The sequence below is a fragment of the Spermophilus citellus genome, assembly GCF_964194105.1.
Source record: "Spermophilus citellus genome assembly, chromosome: 3".
Taxonomy (NCBI): Eukaryota; Metazoa; Chordata; class Mammalia; order Rodentia; family Sciuridae; genus Spermophilus; species Spermophilus citellus.
Genome location: NC_138184.1, coordinates 44,695,730 through 44,714,500, shown reverse-complemented (window position 1 = coordinate 44,714,500; position 18,771 = coordinate 44,695,730). Strand labels below are relative to the sequence as shown.

Below are 18,771 nucleotides of genomic sequence, written 5' to 3'. Positions count from 1 at the left end.
AGACCAATGGGGAAGACACCTGGCCATGACCGACCATGGCAGTGGGGAGACCAGAGCCAGTGAGTAGAAGTGGGAGCAGCAAAGAAATTCTAGGTCTCTTCTGAAAGTAAGAAAATGGGTTTATTAAGCCAGGCACAGTGGCGCACATCTGTAATCCCAGGGGCTCCAGAGGCTGAGGCAGGAGGATCCTGAGTTCAAAGCCAGCCTCAGCAAAAGCAAGGCACTAAGCAACTCAGTGCGATCCTGTCTCTAAATAAAATATAAAATAGGGCTGCGGATGTGGCTCAGTGGCTGAGTGCTCATGAGTTCAATCCCAGGTACCCGACTCCAAAAATGGATTTATTGATAGATTGGAAATATGGGAGGAGAAACAGAGGGCATCTGAGATACCTCCAGGGTGGGCTGCCTGAGCAAGCAGAAGCTGGAATGGCCATCTTCTGAGGAAGCCAGGAGCTGATTTTAGCCACATTCATTGCATCTCAGTAGAAGGGCTTAGTGGGCAGCTGGATATACCAGCTTGGAGCTTTTGGCAATGCCACATCTCTCCACCTGAAAGCAGACCCTCTTCATCCCCTATCACAGCCATCCCAAAGCCCTCTCATGGACACACAATAAAGGCCAACTCAGTCAACACCCTTAGGGAGCAGGCAAAACACGTACTAAAGAATGAAGAGCAGCCTTTGAATCTCTTCCTGCCCCACCGCCCTTGGCCACCAGTGCTGCTCAAGTTCCCATTTATTTATTTATTTATTTATTTATTTATTTATTTATTTATTTTGGTGGGCGGGGAAGGGAGGTAACCAGGAATTAAACTCAGGGGCCCTGGACCACTGAGCCACATCCCCAGCCCTATTTTGTATTTTATTTAGAGACAGGGTCTCAGTGAGTTGCTTAGTGCCTTGCCGTTGCTGAGACTGGCTTTGAACTTCACATCCTCCTGTCTGAGCCTCCCATACTGCTGGGATTACAGGCATGAGCCACCACACCTGGCTTCAAGTTCCCTTTCTTAACAGTCCAGAACAAGGTACACAGGCTCTGGAACCATTCTGCCTGGGCTCAAAACCTTGTGAGTATACTTCCTGGCTATGTGACCTTGAAGAAACCTTTTAACCTTGTTTTTTAAATATATACTTATTTTTTAGTTACAAGTGTACACATACTTTGAATTTATTTTTAAGTTGTGCTGAGGATGGAATCCAGTGCCTCACGCATGCTAGGCGAGTGTTCTACCTCTGAGCCACAACCCCTGCCCTTAACCTTGGTTTTTTCATCTGTAAAGTGGATAGGACTGTAGCGTAAGGATTAGATGAGATAGAATGAGTTAATATTTGACAGGGCTTAAGAAGGCTTAGGCTCACAGAATTAATAGTATAAATGTTAACCACTTCAGCAATATATGAGCATTATTTGCTGTCCATCTAAAGAGTCCTTTTAACCTATTCAGGCCTGTATCCATCATAATTGCACGAAAAGGGTGCTTATAAGGTATCACAAGACACTTCAAAATCCCCCAAACCTCTCCAAACAACAAAATAAAAAAAGTATTTAAATGAACAGTCTGATATCTTTGTATTTTGTAGTTCTGAAATTTCGTCATACACGATGCGATCGAGTTCCACTAATAAGAATCCATGACTAACCCAATCACTTCTTATCGAACTTTATGCATAAGATCTGTAACAACAGTGTCCCAAAGTCTGAGGATTCACAGAGCTATTCCTTAATACTTGAAGAGTCCTCAGGACAAGGGTGAAATCAAAATAGGGAGTTTCAACATACACACATGCACACACCCCCCACACATACACACACACATCCCGGGAGCTAGTGATCATCTTTAAAATATTAATTCTTACCCTCAAGGAGGTCTGCCTATCAGAAGTCTGCCTATCACTATCAGAAGCTATTTGCTTCTGATGGGACAAACTCAGGGCTAAAAGCCAAAGCAAGTTGTCACTGAAAGACAGCTGGCTTCCTAGTCAAAAAATATGGAAACTTCTGGTCCAGGATCATAAAACAGCCTGAGTTGGTTAGTATCACTCACACAAAGTGACCAAACATAGCTTGTGTCGATCTTTCACCTCTGACTGATCTTGCTGCCTGTTGACACCCCATCTTTTGAACCAGATTCTAGAGTAGCGAAACCCACAGAAGAGAGGGAAGCCGCAGTATAACTGGGACATTGAGGTTGCCAACCCTCTCCATCGCCCCCTGCACTCCCAAGGCAGGTCAGACCCAGGAAAACCCCAAATGAGCCTTTAAGTACCCCAAATGGAGTCTCTTCCCATCTCCGTCTTGGCAGGTAGCCATCACCATAGAATGCGACCTGATTTCCTAGCTCTTTGGTTCTGGCCCGCTGAGACTGATTTTTCTTCCTGAATTCAGCCCAGGTAGGGAGCAAGTCACACAAATGCATATTTAAAAGCTAAACTGAATCCTTATTTGGAGAGCAAGGAATTAGCAGGGCTCAAGCAGTGGCTATCATTCGCCCGCTGTACTGATCTTTTATGAGAACACATCCTGATAAAATATGCAATGATTATAACGAAAGCCCCTTTGGGGGGCCCAGGAGAACAGGGAAATTCAAATTTATGTCAAAAACTGAATGTGCATGGGAAAAAAGATTATAAGACACACACACACACACACACACACACACACACAACCTTTAAAAGGTAAACATAAAAGAAACATCAGCTAAATTTATCTCTTTGTCAGTGAAAAATAGCCTAAGCCTTAGCCATAGCTATTGCCAATCTTTTTTTTCTCCATCTTTTATTGGCGCATTATAGTTGTACATAATGGTGGGATTTGTTGTTATGTATTGGTACATGCACACAATATAGCAATATAATTTAGCCAATATAATTCCTCAGTATTTTTCTTTTCCTTCCCCTCCTTCCTCCCCCTGGTTCCTTTGCTCTACTGATCTCTGTTTGATTTTCATGAGACTACCCCCTAACACACACCTTTCTTTTCCTCTTTCCTCTCTAGCTCCCACATATGAAAGAAAACATATGACACTTGACCTTCTAAGTTTGGCTTATTTCACTTAACAGAATGGTCTCAAGTTCTATCTATTTTCCCACAAATCCCATAATCTCATTTTTATTTGTGGCTGAATAAAACTCCATTGTGTATATACACCACATTTTCTTTATCCATTGATTCACTGATGGACACCTAAGCTGGTTCCATAGTTGGGCTATTGTGAATTGGGCTGCTATAAATATGGGTATACATGTACCACTATAGTATGCGGAGTTCAATTCTTTAGGGTAAATACCTAGGAGGGTATGGCTGGGTCATATGGTAGTTCCATGCCTAGTCTTTTGTGGAACCTCCATACTGATTTCCAAAGTGGTTGTACTAATTTACATTGCGAAATGCTTACTACAGGGGTGCACTATGAAATAGCTTCTGGTAGTGAAAAAATATTCCAAGTCTCTGTTATTTGATTTGGTGGCCACTACATACTCTGGACCTAGTGAAAATGAGGAAGAGAATTTTAATTCTGTCTAAGTTTAATTCATTTATATACACATATCAATTGCCACTCATAGCTAGTGGGTAGTGTTTGGAGCAGCTCAACTACAGACACTTCAACCCAACATTGGGCAACAACTTTTTTTTCCTTCAATAAAATCACAATCCTAATCAACCAATATCTTAAATTATGGCCCAAATTAGTACTTCTACATAGGCCCTGGCCTCACCAAACTCTGCAACCTTAAAAGAAAAAGAATACTAAAGAGAGTGATTCAGTGTACCATTTCCTGTAACTTTGTTCTGACTAACGGGCTGACATTTCTCTTACACTATGGCTTTGTGTATTTGGAACTCTTTGCTTGTAGATGGATTCTATATTCGTGAAACCAGAATGTCACAGTCTTTCCCCTTAAGGTCACGAAAATGTGAAGTTAGGGCAAACAAACTTGGCTAAGTTTCAGTTTCCTCAAGGCTAACATGAAAATAGCATCAGTACTCACCTCTCATGAAGATTAAATTCAGATAATGCAGCTAAGTTCCCAACAGGCCCAGCAGAGAGTAACCTCTCAGCAACTTCGAGTCATACTTATTTTGTTAATAACAATCACAAAATTTGTACTAAAAAATAAATGGTGCTAAACAACTCAAGTTCACAGTTGGCAAAGTTTTCCTAGGTCCAAACACCTGTCTCCCAGGCTAGGGTTAAGTAGCCTCTAGTAAAATTCATCTTGGGTCCCTAACATCTTGGTCCCCACTGTCAAATTCCAGAGAGCAATGGCCCAGATGGGCACCGTGAGTTGTTCAGCCAACAGTGATTGTGCCCTTAACCTTGGCAGGCCCTGTGATAAGCTATCTGTACTAGGTTGAGTGGAACAGTCCCCAAACATAGTATTAGATCTCAAGATTTCACTATTGGGGACTGGGGTTGTGGCTCAGTGGTAGAGCATTTGCTTAGCATGTGTGAGGTACTGGGTTCGATTCTGAGCATCACATATAAATAAATGAATAAAATAAAGATCTATCAACATCTTTTAAAAAATTAAAAAAGAAAAAATAAGATTGCACTGTTGGTCATCTGGCCCCTGCAAAGCTTGGTCAGCACTGGGACACCTTGAGGACATATAAAAATTTCATCCCTGGGTCCCACCAGGAAGAGAGGCTGACTTCCTGCTTCCTGAACCAGACAAGGTCAGGTTCTGTGGCAGGCCCCACAGAGAGGAATTAAGGTGTAAGGGGACCTGAGGGGGCCAGGCCCATTTTCTCAGCCAGGATAATAAGAGGGGTGTTGACAGGGCCATGTTTCTCACTGAGAGGCCAAATCACTTTCACAGGAAAGCTGTTCTATGAGCCTTCAAAAAGCCAAATCTGACCTGTCTCACAAAGCAAACACAACCCCTTTCAACAGCCTGCTGCCCAAACTGGTGAAACCCGAGGGGACTCTCCACCAAGTTCACATCAACAAGACCAATAGGCCAGAAATCCCGCCAGAGTTTCTAAGCAGAAGTTAGTGGAATTTTGTGGGGCCTGGGGGTTATTTTTCTTTTTATGGAAAGCACTCAATCAATCTTTCACAACCAAGGGTACATTCCCCAATGGAATTCCCGTCTCCAAAGATCTCTAAAGATAAAATATTCATCAGATTGTCTGTAATAATTTAAGCTTAAACCCACTTCCTGGCAGAGTCAGGAACTCTTGTAACCCCTCTACCTACAAAAACAACATGTTCCAGACTGTCTCAAGTGGTTTTGATTTCTGGATCCCTCTGGCCCCAGGAGAACACTAATCAAACCATAGTCTTGAATTTGAGATAGGAAAACAGGATTGTGATATACTTTCCAAAATCTCATACTTGTGTTCTTTCCTGATAAGACTGTAAAATAGTACCATCATGTTGAAAAAAAATCTGGCCATTTTTTTAAAAGGTTCACATATACCTCCTCTGGGCCCCAGCAATTCACTCTAGCTATTTATCCATGAGAAATGAGAACATATGCCCCTGGAAAGACTTGTGCACAAATGTTCAAAGCAGTGTTGCTCACAATACTTGTCAACAAACAAAAAAATCCTGGGCATAACCCACGTGTTCATTGACAGGGGAATAAATAAACACATGTTGGTACAGACATACCTTTGAAATATTACACGGCAGTAAAAAGATAAAATTACCAATATATACAACATGCATGAATCTTAAAAAACATACTGAGTAAAAGGAGCTTTGCATCATACTGTAGATATAATTCAATTCATATGAAGTTCAAGAACAGGTTAAACTAATCTATGCTAAGAAACAGCAGTACTTGGTGTGGATAAAGTGGGGACAAGAAGTGACTGGGAAAGGGGATGAAAAAACTTTCTGGGGTGATGGTAATATTCTCTGTCTTGATAGGGACTAGGGTTACATAAGTGCCTGCTTCTGTCAAACATTCTGCAAATGGCACTCTCAAGATCAGCACATTTCATTATATATATAAATTTTACCTTAAGAAAATCATGATTGAACTCTCATAAAACATGTGAAATGTTTGTAAGTGACTTGTGCCAATATCTATAATTTACTTTAAAATGCATATAACAATAAACTGCTGATATATGGGTAAAGGAGCAGATGGACAGATGTGTAATAATGCCAAAATAAGAAAACGTTAATTATAGAGTCAAGGTATCGTATTGGGGTGGTCGCTGTTCTTGTAACTTTTCTGTATCTTAAAAATGGGATGGGAAGTGGTGGAACAGAGTCACAGTGCCCTTCCCTTAGTCCACCAAGCAAGGTAATCATGCCTATCACACCATGGGACCACCTAGTTTCAATTCTGAGGAGAAGCAAAGAGTGGAGGGACAAGGAGCTTACAGGAACCCATATCACTCATGCCAAATATTTTTTGCCTGTTTCCCTACAGACAAAGCAATTATTTGAATGTAATCCAAAAATTCCTGCTCTCGCGGGAGAAAAAGAACTCACTGACTTGTATCCCCAATTTATTCTATTTCAATTCCTGCATCAAACCTATTAGCCAATTGCACAATACTCCGCTTCCATTTGCCCCATGTCCATGCAGCCAAAAAACAAACAAAGAAAAACCAACTCAGGGACTTGCTATACAAATGCAGCCAGAGGATGATGTCCCAGTCCTGGAGCTGGAATTACTCAGAAGGGCCAGAAACCCCACTGAAGGCAAAAGAGGATGCAGAGCTCAGTCTGAGGTTAGAGTGATTTCACTGAGGTTAGTGTACATGCACCAAAGAGCCCCAAACAGCTTGTTGCTTCACCCCTCTGTGGGGCTTGTGACATCTGGGGTCACTTGAACTTCCTTGGAATTCAGCTGTTCAAAAGTACAAATTAAGAATCCCAGCGGCTGGGGCACGTGGGGTGCATAGTGGCCCTGCCCACAGGCCCAGAGGTCGCTCACATTACAACCAGCTTCCTTCCTGGCAAGGCCTCACTTATCCTGAGATGACACACGATGGCAGGGGTTGGAAGACGCCCTGGTCTGACTGCACAGCATCTGAAAACTGCTATACTGACAATAAGAAAAGGCTGTTGCTGGGGACCAGGGCAGACACTCACATGCAGAGATCTGTGCCAGACTTTTAAAAAAATACTTTTGGCTTGTTTATTTTTAAGCCCCCAAACAAACTCACTGACACCACCCAGTGTCCCTGGGAACCATCCACAGCTACACAGGGCAGCTGAGCCAGAGCAACAGAGGCAGCAGAGAGCGTGCCTGGGTCTAGAACCTTGGCCTCCACCGGTTTCTCCCTGCCAAAGACAGCGGTACCTGAGGTGAAGGGCACCAACCCTGGCCTGGGACTCAGATGGGCGTGTATGACAACCGGCTTCCTCCTCCCCGCCCAGATTCAAACCCATCCAAGTGTCCCCTGCACCTAAGAAAGTGATTTAGGATGAGAGAAAAAAAAATTCTTAAAAGGGGGGAATCCCCATTTGAGTGCCTGCCGGGGACTCTCCACCTCTCTGCGTCTACAGTGGCAGTGGCCCCTCTTCTGAGCGCGGAGCATGTCTGCTTCCCTCATCCACAGCCTCTGTCCTGGGAGCAAGCCCACCTCCAGGGCGCACGCAGAGCGGCAGCCAGCCGGGCGCAGCTCCACGCCGCCCTATCCCACCTACCCCACCCCAGGCCCGCGCACTTCTGAAAACCTGTACTCCAACACCTGACCTTTGCTGAGGACCTTACAGCAGTGTACTCCGGACCCACCTGTAGCCTCAGAACTCCCCTTCTGCGTCCTTCCTAGGCGCTCCAGAGAGCCCAAAGCCCACGACCCCCAACAGGCCACTCCCGAGTGCCTCTCTACAAAGCGTCAGAGATTTTTTTTTTTCCCTCCCTTCAAAAAAGTTGGTCCGAGACACTGGCGCCCCATCGATCTGCCCCGTCCCCATTCCACCTGGGGCAGGGAGGTTCAATTGGCAGCTCCGGAGCCCCGGCACAGGACAACCTGCAGGGAGATGCCACGAGGGCTCGCCCTGCCCGCCGGGGACCTGATCCGCAGGGCCAAAAGGATGGGCCTGTGCACGCCGACACCCGGAGACCTACTGTGTCCCCACTTACCTTTCGCGACCGGCGACGGAGAAGGTGCGGGCTCGGGTTTCCTCAGACAGCGTGTTGCGTCCCGGGAGGAAAGTTTGTGCCATACAGAGGAGGCGGCGCACGGAGGACGTGGGCGCCAGTGGGTGGGGGCAGAGGGTGGGGGCGCGGCGTGCTCTAGTGTCAGTCCCTTAGGCGATCAGTGAGTGAGTCCCTCCCCGGAGCCCGCGGCCGCCGCGCTCCCGCTCACTGCGCCCTGCGCCCGGCGCGCTCCGGCTCCAGCCCCGACGCGCCCCCGCCGCCGCCGCGCGTCCGCCGGCTACACTTCCTCTTCCTCTGAACTCATGTGCAAAATATGCTGCGCTGCATCTTCAGGGGAAGCCAAGCGGCCCCTGACAGCCGCCGCGGGAGAAGTGGGCCCGCCCAGCGCCCCCTCCGCGTCCTGCGCCCTCTCTGAGTTCTGCGCCGCCACATCCACGCGGTCAAGCTGTGAGCGATCCTCGCCGCCTCGAGACCCAGGGGTCCGAGGCTCACCGACCCTCCCTCTCGACCCCTCCTAACCAAGGTCGTGTACGGTCAGGGTCAGGCGAGCAAGTGGGAGAGTGGGATCCCCCAAGATTTGAATCAGGATGCTGGAAGGACGACCGTCATCCAGGTGCAGCTGCCTGAGGGCGGGGGAAGGGGAGACCTTAAGAGAGGACCATTCCTGCACCCCATTCCACAGGTGGGCGCGTCTCCAGCGCTGCCCAAGTTCTTTCTTGGGTGTTGGTGATTCAGGAGAGGATTAATGCCACTGTCCGCTGGTGGAACGCTATTTTGCCTACTCCAGGTGTTCACAGGTCTGAGACTATCTGGGAATCATCAGCCTGGCATCTTGAGGCCGCCCAGGGAGACGACATAAAATGCCAGGACAGGGCTGCATTACCAAAATGAAGATGTGAGGCATTGGGTCCATTCTAAAAGATTTTTTTTTAAGGGGTTACTGGGGGTTGAACTTGGAGGGGTTTTACCACTGAATTACATCCCCAGCCCATTTTGTATATTTTTTTTTACTTTACGATAGGGTATCACTAAATTTAGGGCTAAATTGCTGAGGCTGCCCTCAAATTTGCAATTGTTCTACCTCAGCCTCCTGAGCCGCTGGGATTACAGGCATGCACCAACGTCCGGCAAGATTTTCTTCTTGAAACTGTTTAAATAAAGCAAAATTACCGTGTAGTGGTTAAGAGCGGAATCCTAGAGCCAAATGGTCAGGGTTGGTTTCCCGGCCTCTCTGCTTACTCCTGTGTGATTGATTTGGGCCTGTTCATTTGTCAAATAGCACTTCCCCATGGGTTATTAAATGTAAAGTGTTTAGGAAGCACTCCATAACTTAGCTATTATTATTATAAAGAGGCTGGAACAAGAAGGCTGAAATAATTTAGTTAATTATCTCCATTTTCTGGTTGGGCTAAGAAGGGTCCTTAGGCATCTGAACCTACCCCCACCGCAGGCTGTGGAGGGCTGGTTTAGGCCCTATTGTGTTTTAATGAGGTTCTTCGGGTACTAATAACACCCCTCAGGGGGTAAGGAAGCACTATTTTGTTTTTAATAACTTGTCTTGTTAGCACAGTTTCTCAGAGATATTCCCTGTACCCATTCCAGTTGTTTTCCTCCCCTCTGTCCATCACTGGTTGGTAGTTGTTATTGTTGTTGTTGTTGTTGTTGGTTTTGTTTTGGTTGGTGTTGTTTCCCCCTTTCCCTTCCCACCCACCACTTTCTGGTGTCACTCACCAGCATTACCCTGATTTTCTCCTTCCCCACACCCATACACACTTTAGTTTGGCATTTTAGAGAAAATGATAAGACCAGGTGACAGCCTACACCCAGGTTCAAATAATAGTATGTGGGAACATGGACCAGTGACACCACTGATAGTTTTGAACACCCATTGATGAAGTCAAAGGGAGACTTCTTTATGTGACTTAATGATCCTGCTTAAGGCCTCAGTTGCTCTCAGGGCCTCTCTGAAGTCTTTCTGATCCTTTGATGGCTACTACACTGAAGAAAGAAAACAACATTTATAGGTGTTAACCAGTAGTTCACATGTCAACACTGGGTATATATAAAGGAAGAAAAAAGAAAAAAAAAAGAAAGGAAGGAGTGTCAAATAATGTGATTATAGTTGAGGGAGGTAGTTGATTTAAGCAAATCATTCCCACTCTATAAGATTTTTGTGCACACTTGTACTTTGGTGCATGGTTTCTATTTAAACTACAGGTCCTTGAGGTTAATAAGCTATTCTGATTGTTTCCATTTTTTTCCACTCAATATTTTCCTGAGTACTAATAGTGTATAATTGTCTTCAATGACTTTTTTCCCTGCTTGGATCTGCATCTTTGAGGATTTTCTAGAACTCTAGACCTTTCTTCCTAGATATCCTGATGCTTCTTATATGGCACATAGTAGGTGTTCAGTAAGCTATTATAGAATTAAGTGGATGAGGAATTAGCATCCAGCTCTCTTAAAGCTCTGTGTAACCCACATTCAGCAATTCCAGTTCTCTTTCACCTGGAAGATCCAGCAAGGAGCTGAATACTGGATTTGCTTATGTCGTAGAGAAAGCTGCCTTGATTTTTCCACTTAGCTGCCACAGGCCGGCCAGCCAGGGAACAGATCCTGGGCAGCTCGGCCTTACCTCTAACTGACCTCGTCTACCCAGCATCAACCCCAAAGATGCTGGAACTGTATCCTGGTGGGTTACCTTGGCAACCTCACAATGTCATCTGTTAGAATGTCCTAGGGCGGCAGCTTTTAATTCTATCACAGCGGTCTCATCAGGGGTCATGTAATAGTGCTGTTTTTCCTCTGCTCACACTTCCTCCCCCTATGATTTAACACTAAGTACTTGGGGAGGGAGCCGAACACGGGGAAAACCAAGCTATTACTGCACGACAGGTCACAGATGTCCCCAGAACTGGGGTCCCGAGTGATCGAAATCGATAAAACGCAGGCCCCAAGTTAATGGGGAAGCTGGTTCTCCTCACACCCCCTGTGGAAAGAAGAGGAGTTGAGCCAGTCTAGGCAAGTTTGAGGAGCAACCGTGGCCAGACTGTACAATTCTTATAAAAAGCTCAGTTAAAGGAGCCCCGGCTGGAGCAATTCTTTCTTGGCCTCAGCAGCGCCACCCCGCTCTGGAGATGATTGAGGCCATGGGTACCAGCCACTGAGCAAATTTGCTACATCCTAGCTGTGCTGAGGCTTGGAAGGAAGGATAATTCCAGTGCACCTTCTATTCTGCCTGCCTACTTCTCACCCCAACCCATGCCAAGCCTCATAATTTCACCTAACTCAAGTCCACCCTACTCCCAACTTAGCTCAAAATAACTCCCTTCCCCATTATTCTATAGAGAACAAAGACAACATATGGCAGAAAATGAGTTCAACAAAAGCTTTGGGGCTTGAAGAATTATTGTTCTGATTGTTTATTTACAGGACCATAAAAACCAGACCCTATACCCACCAGCTGAATGACAGTGTTTCAGGGCTGGAAAGAGAGAAGTCAACCCATCTACACTCCAGAGGAGCAAGAGTTACTCATCTTTATTTTCACAGTCAATATTTTAAATGGGTTTATGGGCTGGGGTTGTGCCTCAGTGGTAGAACAGTTGCCTAGCATATGTGAGGCCCTGGGTTCGATTCTCAGTGCCATTATATAAATAAACAAAATAAAGGTCCATTGACAACTAAAAAAATATTTCAAAAAAATTTTAAAATATATACATTTTAAATGGGTTTATAGCCATAGTGAGATCACAGTTTATGATGAAAAAGCTGGGCCCTTTATACCACACTGTCACCAGAAGCTGCCCCACAGAGGGTAGGTAACAATGGCTCCTATAAGGAGATGATGGCAGAGGCTCCTATGCCCCAGAACTAGGGATTTCAGAGGAGTCCCCTGCCCTTTGTTCATTATGACAGGCACAGCCCTGGCAAGCTAGTTCCACCCCAGTCACCCCTGGAGCAGGATGCACTTGTGCCACCATCAAAACATGCCTTTGACTCCCTCAGTGGTGTGGGAGTGTGAATTAGGGTGGGGGACAGGGAGCTTGTTAGGGTGTTTTCTGCATATGTGCTGATCTGCCAAGGCCAGGGACTTTTGTCCAAAGTACAGTCAAACTGATACTTTGAAAATGCCACACCCAGGCATCACCAATTTGAGAAAATGTTGGATGACCACCAAATATCCCATTCACTCCCATACCAAAAATATATATATTTATATTTATATTATTATCCAGCTCCTGAATCCACTCCTCATTTTACCTCTGAATTCCCAGTCTGAGTCAGACAGGCAGTTCAGGGAGCAGGGGCCCTCCTGTGGCTGAGAGAGAATTTGCTCTCTGGAGCAAAAAGCCATTAGGGACTGAATTTCAGGAATATTGTGTGAAGCACGCTGCTATTTGCAGCCTTGTTTCCCTCAGCCGCCTGAAGAATTGGCTAGGTTTGCCAGAAGCCATGCATATCCACCCTTCTTCATGGTTTAGTCCACTCATGAGACGCATTTGTAGACTTGGATTTGTGAACAAATTATTAGAGATGAGGTGAGATACACACACACACACACACACACACACACACACACATACATATTCTACAGCTATCAAAAAGAAATTACGGGGGGAATCATTATATGAATGTTAGGATGTTATTTGGATGTACTGATTGATAGTCTCCTTCCACCACCTCTCCTCCTGCTCGATGGCTGCACTGTACTAACTGACCCTCTTCCCATCAATGAAGACAGAGACAATGTTGTCATGAGGGAGAGTTAGCATAAAAGTACCAGAAAAATAAAAGTCCAACTCTTGGCTTATGAGTTTCTAAAGTCAAGGTCCAAATATAAAATGAAGAGATATGGAAAAATATGAAATCAAGCAGAACCACTGTCCCCTATTGTATCTCCTATCCTTCCAATATCCACCTACCATTCTGTATACACATTCCTTCCAAGAATTCATAAAAGCTGCCAGACTAGAAAAAGGGGAGCAAGGAAAGTCAGAGGGGATACGACACTAGGGAGGGACCGCAAGGACTCAGGAACTGACTGGTGTCAGAATTCAGAAACCTACCACTCCCTAGAAAGTGAAGATTATCCCTCCCTATCCTTAAAGAGTCTTGTCCACAACTGTTGAGCTCTGGGAACTTGCCCAGAGGGAGCACTGTAGACCTTCAGCTGAGGAAAGGCACATGCCGTTCTCCCACTAACACTGGGCAATGACCTCCCATCAGCAGCAGCATGTGGACCATCCAGAAAGAGTAACTCCTATTCCACGGATTCAGCACTCACTTAATAGCTGGGATGTCCACAAATCCTTGAGGCGGAGGAGAAAGCCCTGCAGCTCCAAGAGGCAGTAAGAAGATCGAAGCTCAAGATTCTTCACATCAGGCCTGAACATAGAAGAGTTTGGATGGACCAGCTCAGGATCTCCCTTATGAGGCCGCACTGTGGTTGTCATCTATACTGTTCCCCAATTATTTCTGTTCCTCCATTTCCATGGTAATTGCTCTCCTGGTTCCTTGTGGTTGCAAGAAGCTGTAACTAGCTCTGGTAGATGACTTATGAGCAGGATTGATATGTATCATTCCCCAATGATTAGATAATTGACAGGACAATATCTCCAGGCCTTTCTCTTCCCTCTAGCAAGGCCTCTGCCAACATTCCATATGATGGCTTCTCGTCAGTCAATGTTAGTGAGTGATTATGAGAAAGCTGGGCCCTCTATCTGGTGTGTACTGATTATATAACATGAATAAGAAATGACTTGTTTGTAAGTCACTCAAACTATAAAATTGTTCATTTCTGCAGCATAACCTAGCCTATCCTAACTGGTATACCCTTCTGGAAGGCATCATGATCTTATATGGGAGCTGGAAGGCCAAAAGGAGGGACCCAATTAGAGAAGCATTTCCCACATAACCTGGAATCCTAGTAATTCTCCAAGTGCCCTATAAGAAAAGCCTGTAACCCAATCAGCAATAAAAGCTATCATCTACTCCCTCATTTAACAAGTTTCTACTGAGGACCTGCTATGTGCCAGCACTATTCCTGCCCTCAAAAAGCTTTCACAATACACACTCAACAGTTATCCATGGACCTAAAATGAAATACTACCTAGGGAAATTGAGAGACTTCCCTAAGTGACACAGTTAATAAATGCCTAACTGGAACTTAATCTTAAGTTGACTCCAAATTTTGTGCTTTCTTCATTCTTTCAACTACCTTAAAATGACAGAATCAGTATAGTGTTAAGTTCATTCTAAAAAGTGGGTGGAATTTGAACCCAGGCTACCTTGCCTCCCTCTTTAAAGTTTGCTAATACCTGAAACTTTTCATTCCATATTTAGCACCTAGAACAAGGCCTGACGAATAATAGGCACTCTCTAAATGTTTGTTGAATGAGAAAAGCATGCTTGAATGAATCAATGAATTGAGAGGCTTAAATAATTACAACTATTGATTGAAATATTGGAGGCACTCAATCTCACACTGAATCATAACCGGACCATCACTCAGCATAGGTCTTATGCCTGCTATGGAGGAATCATTTTGGAAGTGCAAATTGATATTCTTTACAATCCCAGTATTTCCTGTTATTTCTCCTCTTTTACAATCAATTTGGGAACCACCTAAACTATATGGCATCTATGTCCCAGGAATGGTTGTTTTAGAGGAATTATTTTTTTTTAAATCTTGGAGGTCTCAAAAGGTTTCACATGTCTAAGGCAACTCATAATTTAGAAGAAGAAAGAAAAAAGGGTGTGAGGGAGGGAGAGGCCCCCCCCCACACACCAATTCTCTCAGACGTAATAACACACATCCAGTTTGCAGAGAGGGAGAGAAGGCTGTGAAGGGAAGCAGGAGGGAGCACACAGTAAAAGATGAGCCAATAACCTTCCCCTATGGCTTATTCAAAAGGAAGGGCAGCAAGTGTCACTGGCTTCAGAGTAGTTTGTATTGAACCAACTATCCTACAGAGAAACTCTAAAGCACAACTCTCTGAAAGCAGTGGAAAGCAACTACAAACAGGCAGAAACTAGACAGGAATTGACATTTAGAAAATGGAAGCATCAGTGGGAGGTTTGCCCACATTATTATGGCTTTTCACCAAGGATAGGCCTCAATTAGTGCCCCACAGGGTGCCAAAACTTGGAGAGAAACCCACAGTCTTGCCGGCTGAGGAATCAGAGGACAGAGTTCACAGTGACCACTGCAGCTGAAGATAGGGATCTGAGGAAGCCCCCAGGTTTCCCTGGACCCCCCCCAACATATCAGGGAGACACAGATGATCCCTGAGGTGACCCAAGGGAACATAGAAGTGCTAAAGGACTCTATCGTCCCACAAAGATTCCCATGAAAGTACAAAAGCAGCAAGATGCTCTCTTTTCCTGCAAAAAGCAGGGGAGTTACCTGAGAAACCTGCCCAACAAGCCTAGTGACAGACCTGAGGGACACTACAGCAGAGAGCAGAATGAAATGCCAATAGGCAACCAGATGCTGTGAAGATTCCCTAGGATGCCACCCTGGATGTGGATGACACAGATTGGGGCAGTACATCCTATTCATACCTTAGCCAAAAACTTATGCACAGCTCTGGAGCAGCTGAGACCAAACTTAGAATTGACCAGTTACAAGTTTCTGTCACCTCTCCCATCCTCTGATAAATAAAATAAAAGTCAAATATGGAGTCAATCAGATAGAGCTTAAGATGCCAACTTTATAACTGATGAAAATGAGAGCCATAGCTTTAGTTATGTAACTAAGTGAACTTGATAATATTTCTCCAATGAATTAGACCATCTAACCTTGCCACTGGTGGGTTACTCTCACTGCCATAGCCAGGCCTTGATGACAGGGCAGTAGAAAGGGCCAAAATGTAGGCATCCATCCTATGGTGAGGCTGGTTTCCAAAAAGAAGACTGGGGAGGAGGGCCGGGGAGAACACCATCTTTTTCTAACATGTTTTAGTTGTTAGATAAGACATTTCTCCTACTGTGGGAAGGAGTAATATGGGAAAGAGAAGAAAGGGATGTTTCTTGCAGAGAATCTTTCCACATAAGGAATGGGGAGTAATATTGCCCCCAAGTCCCAAAAATATCCATTTCCACATGAAGAGTTTATCTGCCAAGGACCCACCAAGGACCTGTGCACTGGATCAGGACTGCTTTACCTAGGAATCAGGCAGTGCCTCTAACCTAGAGCATGACTAGTAATGTGTTCAGGGACTTTTAAGTTAGTTACAGCTAATCAGATTGTTTCAACATTATGTTTTGATCTTGGAGTTAAAATACTCTTGACAAATTTTCTTTTGTCAAAGAAGTAGGAAAATCACAAGAATAAAAATTCTAGCGATCTCTATAAATTACAGAGCTATGGCTCAAAATCTTTGAAAAAATTTCTCTACAAATGAAAGAGTTAAAATATATATTTCAGTTAAAAACCGACATGTGCTCTTTTGTGTAAATAGCAGAACTATGAGGAAGATGTCTTATTTTGAGGAAGTTTATTGTTACATTTTTTGCAATAATAGATGAGGCACAAATACCTCCTGCTCTTCGACATTGCAATTCAAAAAGACAACAGTCAAGGGTAACAGTGAAATTAAAATAAAAAATACAAAAGCATAATGTTTTGGAGACAAAAAGAAAAAATATGGGCTTACAGAAACAGAAGGTGAGTTTTATTCCCAGCGCCTCCGAGTACCCACTACGTAAATATGACATAAACGTGTGTGTTTGAAACACAGGGGAAGTTGACAGTTGAAGGTTGACACTGATGATCAGCAGACAGGAGGGCTTCCTCCCACTCTTTCCAGTGCACACACAGAGAAACACCACCTGGAGTTATTTACCACATGACTGTCAAGCACAGTTCAGGATCTTAAGGGTGAGCACAACTTCTCCAGATACCTGCTCCTCCATCCCCTCCAGCATGATTCCACATACAGGGGCGCTGTCCTGCAAGGCTTTGTTAACTAAGGTTTGTCTGCATAGCCATTTATTCTCCTTTTATTTCCCCAGCCACTGAGGGTTCTGATCCAGTCACTTTGTTGCCCAAAATACTCTGGCTCATAAAATAATACGATGAACAAATGGATAAATTTGAATGAACAAGTAGGCAAGTGAGTCCGGTCACACCAGGAGCCTCTGCTTGCCTTTTGGGTTGATAAGGTTTCTTGCAAAGCCCACTCTTTCCCTCCTCCTGACTCCTGCTCTCTGATCCCTCTGCTAAGGCATTTAGAAGGTTTGAGTGTCATGGTCCCCGCCCACTTTCCTTCCTCCCATTGTCTAGTCGACTTTCTACTAGGCTGAAATGGGGGTTTTGGAATAGAGCTCTCTGTCAATCACAGCTGAGGTCCTTTCTCTCAGTCTGGGAGTGTCCAGACCCACGTATGGCAGGCTGACAACCCTGGCAGCCAGGGAAAAGTGCATGAGAGGCTTTTTAACAGGGCTAAAATCCTGGTTTTGGCACCCGGCCCTGGCTGAGGAACAGCTGGATGGCAGTAGGCCAGGCTAAAACATCTGCCTTCTTCTCTAGGCATTAGTATCAAGCATCGTTGTTAATGCTATTATTAAGGAATTATCAATATTTTACAAGTGTTGCCACTTCTTGAAAAGACAGCTAATTAAGTCAGACAGGACAGGACCTCAGTGGTCAAGATGTAACAAGGGAGGGCCATATTCTCAACTCCCCTTTCCTCTCAAGGTCATTATACTGATTATCTTAAGGAGAGCAATGCTGAATCCCAAAGACACTGCTCCCTTGTCCTTCCTATAATCCCACTTCTAGACTCTCAGCAAGAGTCCATAAGTAAATTTCATTGTGGGTAATTAAGAGTGTGCCAGCCAGGGAGGGTTTCCATTGCATTCCAGAGAGATGGGCTCTGGTCACCTTAAGATGTAAAGAAAATTACAAACACACTTTTAAGACAGCTCACAGCATTCTTGGGCACACTGACGAACCAGGCTGGAGCACTGGCTGTTTTCCAAAGATGGCCCACAGCAGTGTCTCTGGCCTCATATGCTCTTCCAGGCCCTCATTCTTTTCTCAGGAGGTAGAGACTAATTCTTTTCTCCTTCATTGGGGCAGTCTGTGACACTCTTGTGACCAATGTAATGCTGCATAAAGTAAAGCTGTGTGACTTCTGTGGCTGGAAAGTCACACCTAGATAGCTGGAATTTACTTGCAAAACAGCTATCGTGCAAGCAATCCAACTGCCTCCAGGCTGCCATGTTTTGAGGACTCCAAAACTGGTCCACACAGAGACCACAGAGAGGACTCGAGGCCACATGGAGAGAGAGAGAGAAAGAGATGCCCAGCCAGTCCTTAGCCACCCCAGTCCCTCAGGGCCTTAAATCTGGACTCAGAGACCTGAGCCAGAATCATCCACCACAGGCTTCCCCAGATCCTGACCACAAAAATTATAAGAAACAATAAAATTAGTATTGCTACTTTAGGCTGCTGTTTTTGGGGGTCACTGGTGATGCAGCAGCAGCCATCCAGAGCAATCAGGAACAAAGAACTATAACAAAAGGATCAGAAATGATTTGCTCCAATAGGACCTTCTCAGAAGCTTGATTCCTGCCACCTCTTCCAGACTTCACGCTGCTCAGTCTCTGGTTCTATAGAAATATATAAGAAAATGAACAATGCCTGTGAACCCCAAAACATCAGAGTGCCAGACAAATTATTTTCTTAAGG

The 18,771-nt window shown here is 44.8% G+C and overlaps 1 protein-coding gene across 1 annotated transcript in view; it reads right to left on the bottom strand.

Moving 5' to 3' along the window:
• RFTN1 (raftlin, lipid raft linker 1) overlaps positions 1 to 8,414 on the bottom strand; it is a gene marked incomplete at its 5' end in the record, with an annotated part of 199,783 nt that extends 191,369 nt beyond the window's left edge. Inside the window, one exon of the mRNA XM_081286205.1 lies at positions 8,055 to 8,414. The remainder of the gene's footprint in view (positions 1 to 8,054) is intronic.
• Between the last annotated feature and the right edge of the window lie 10,357 nt (positions 8,415 to 18,771).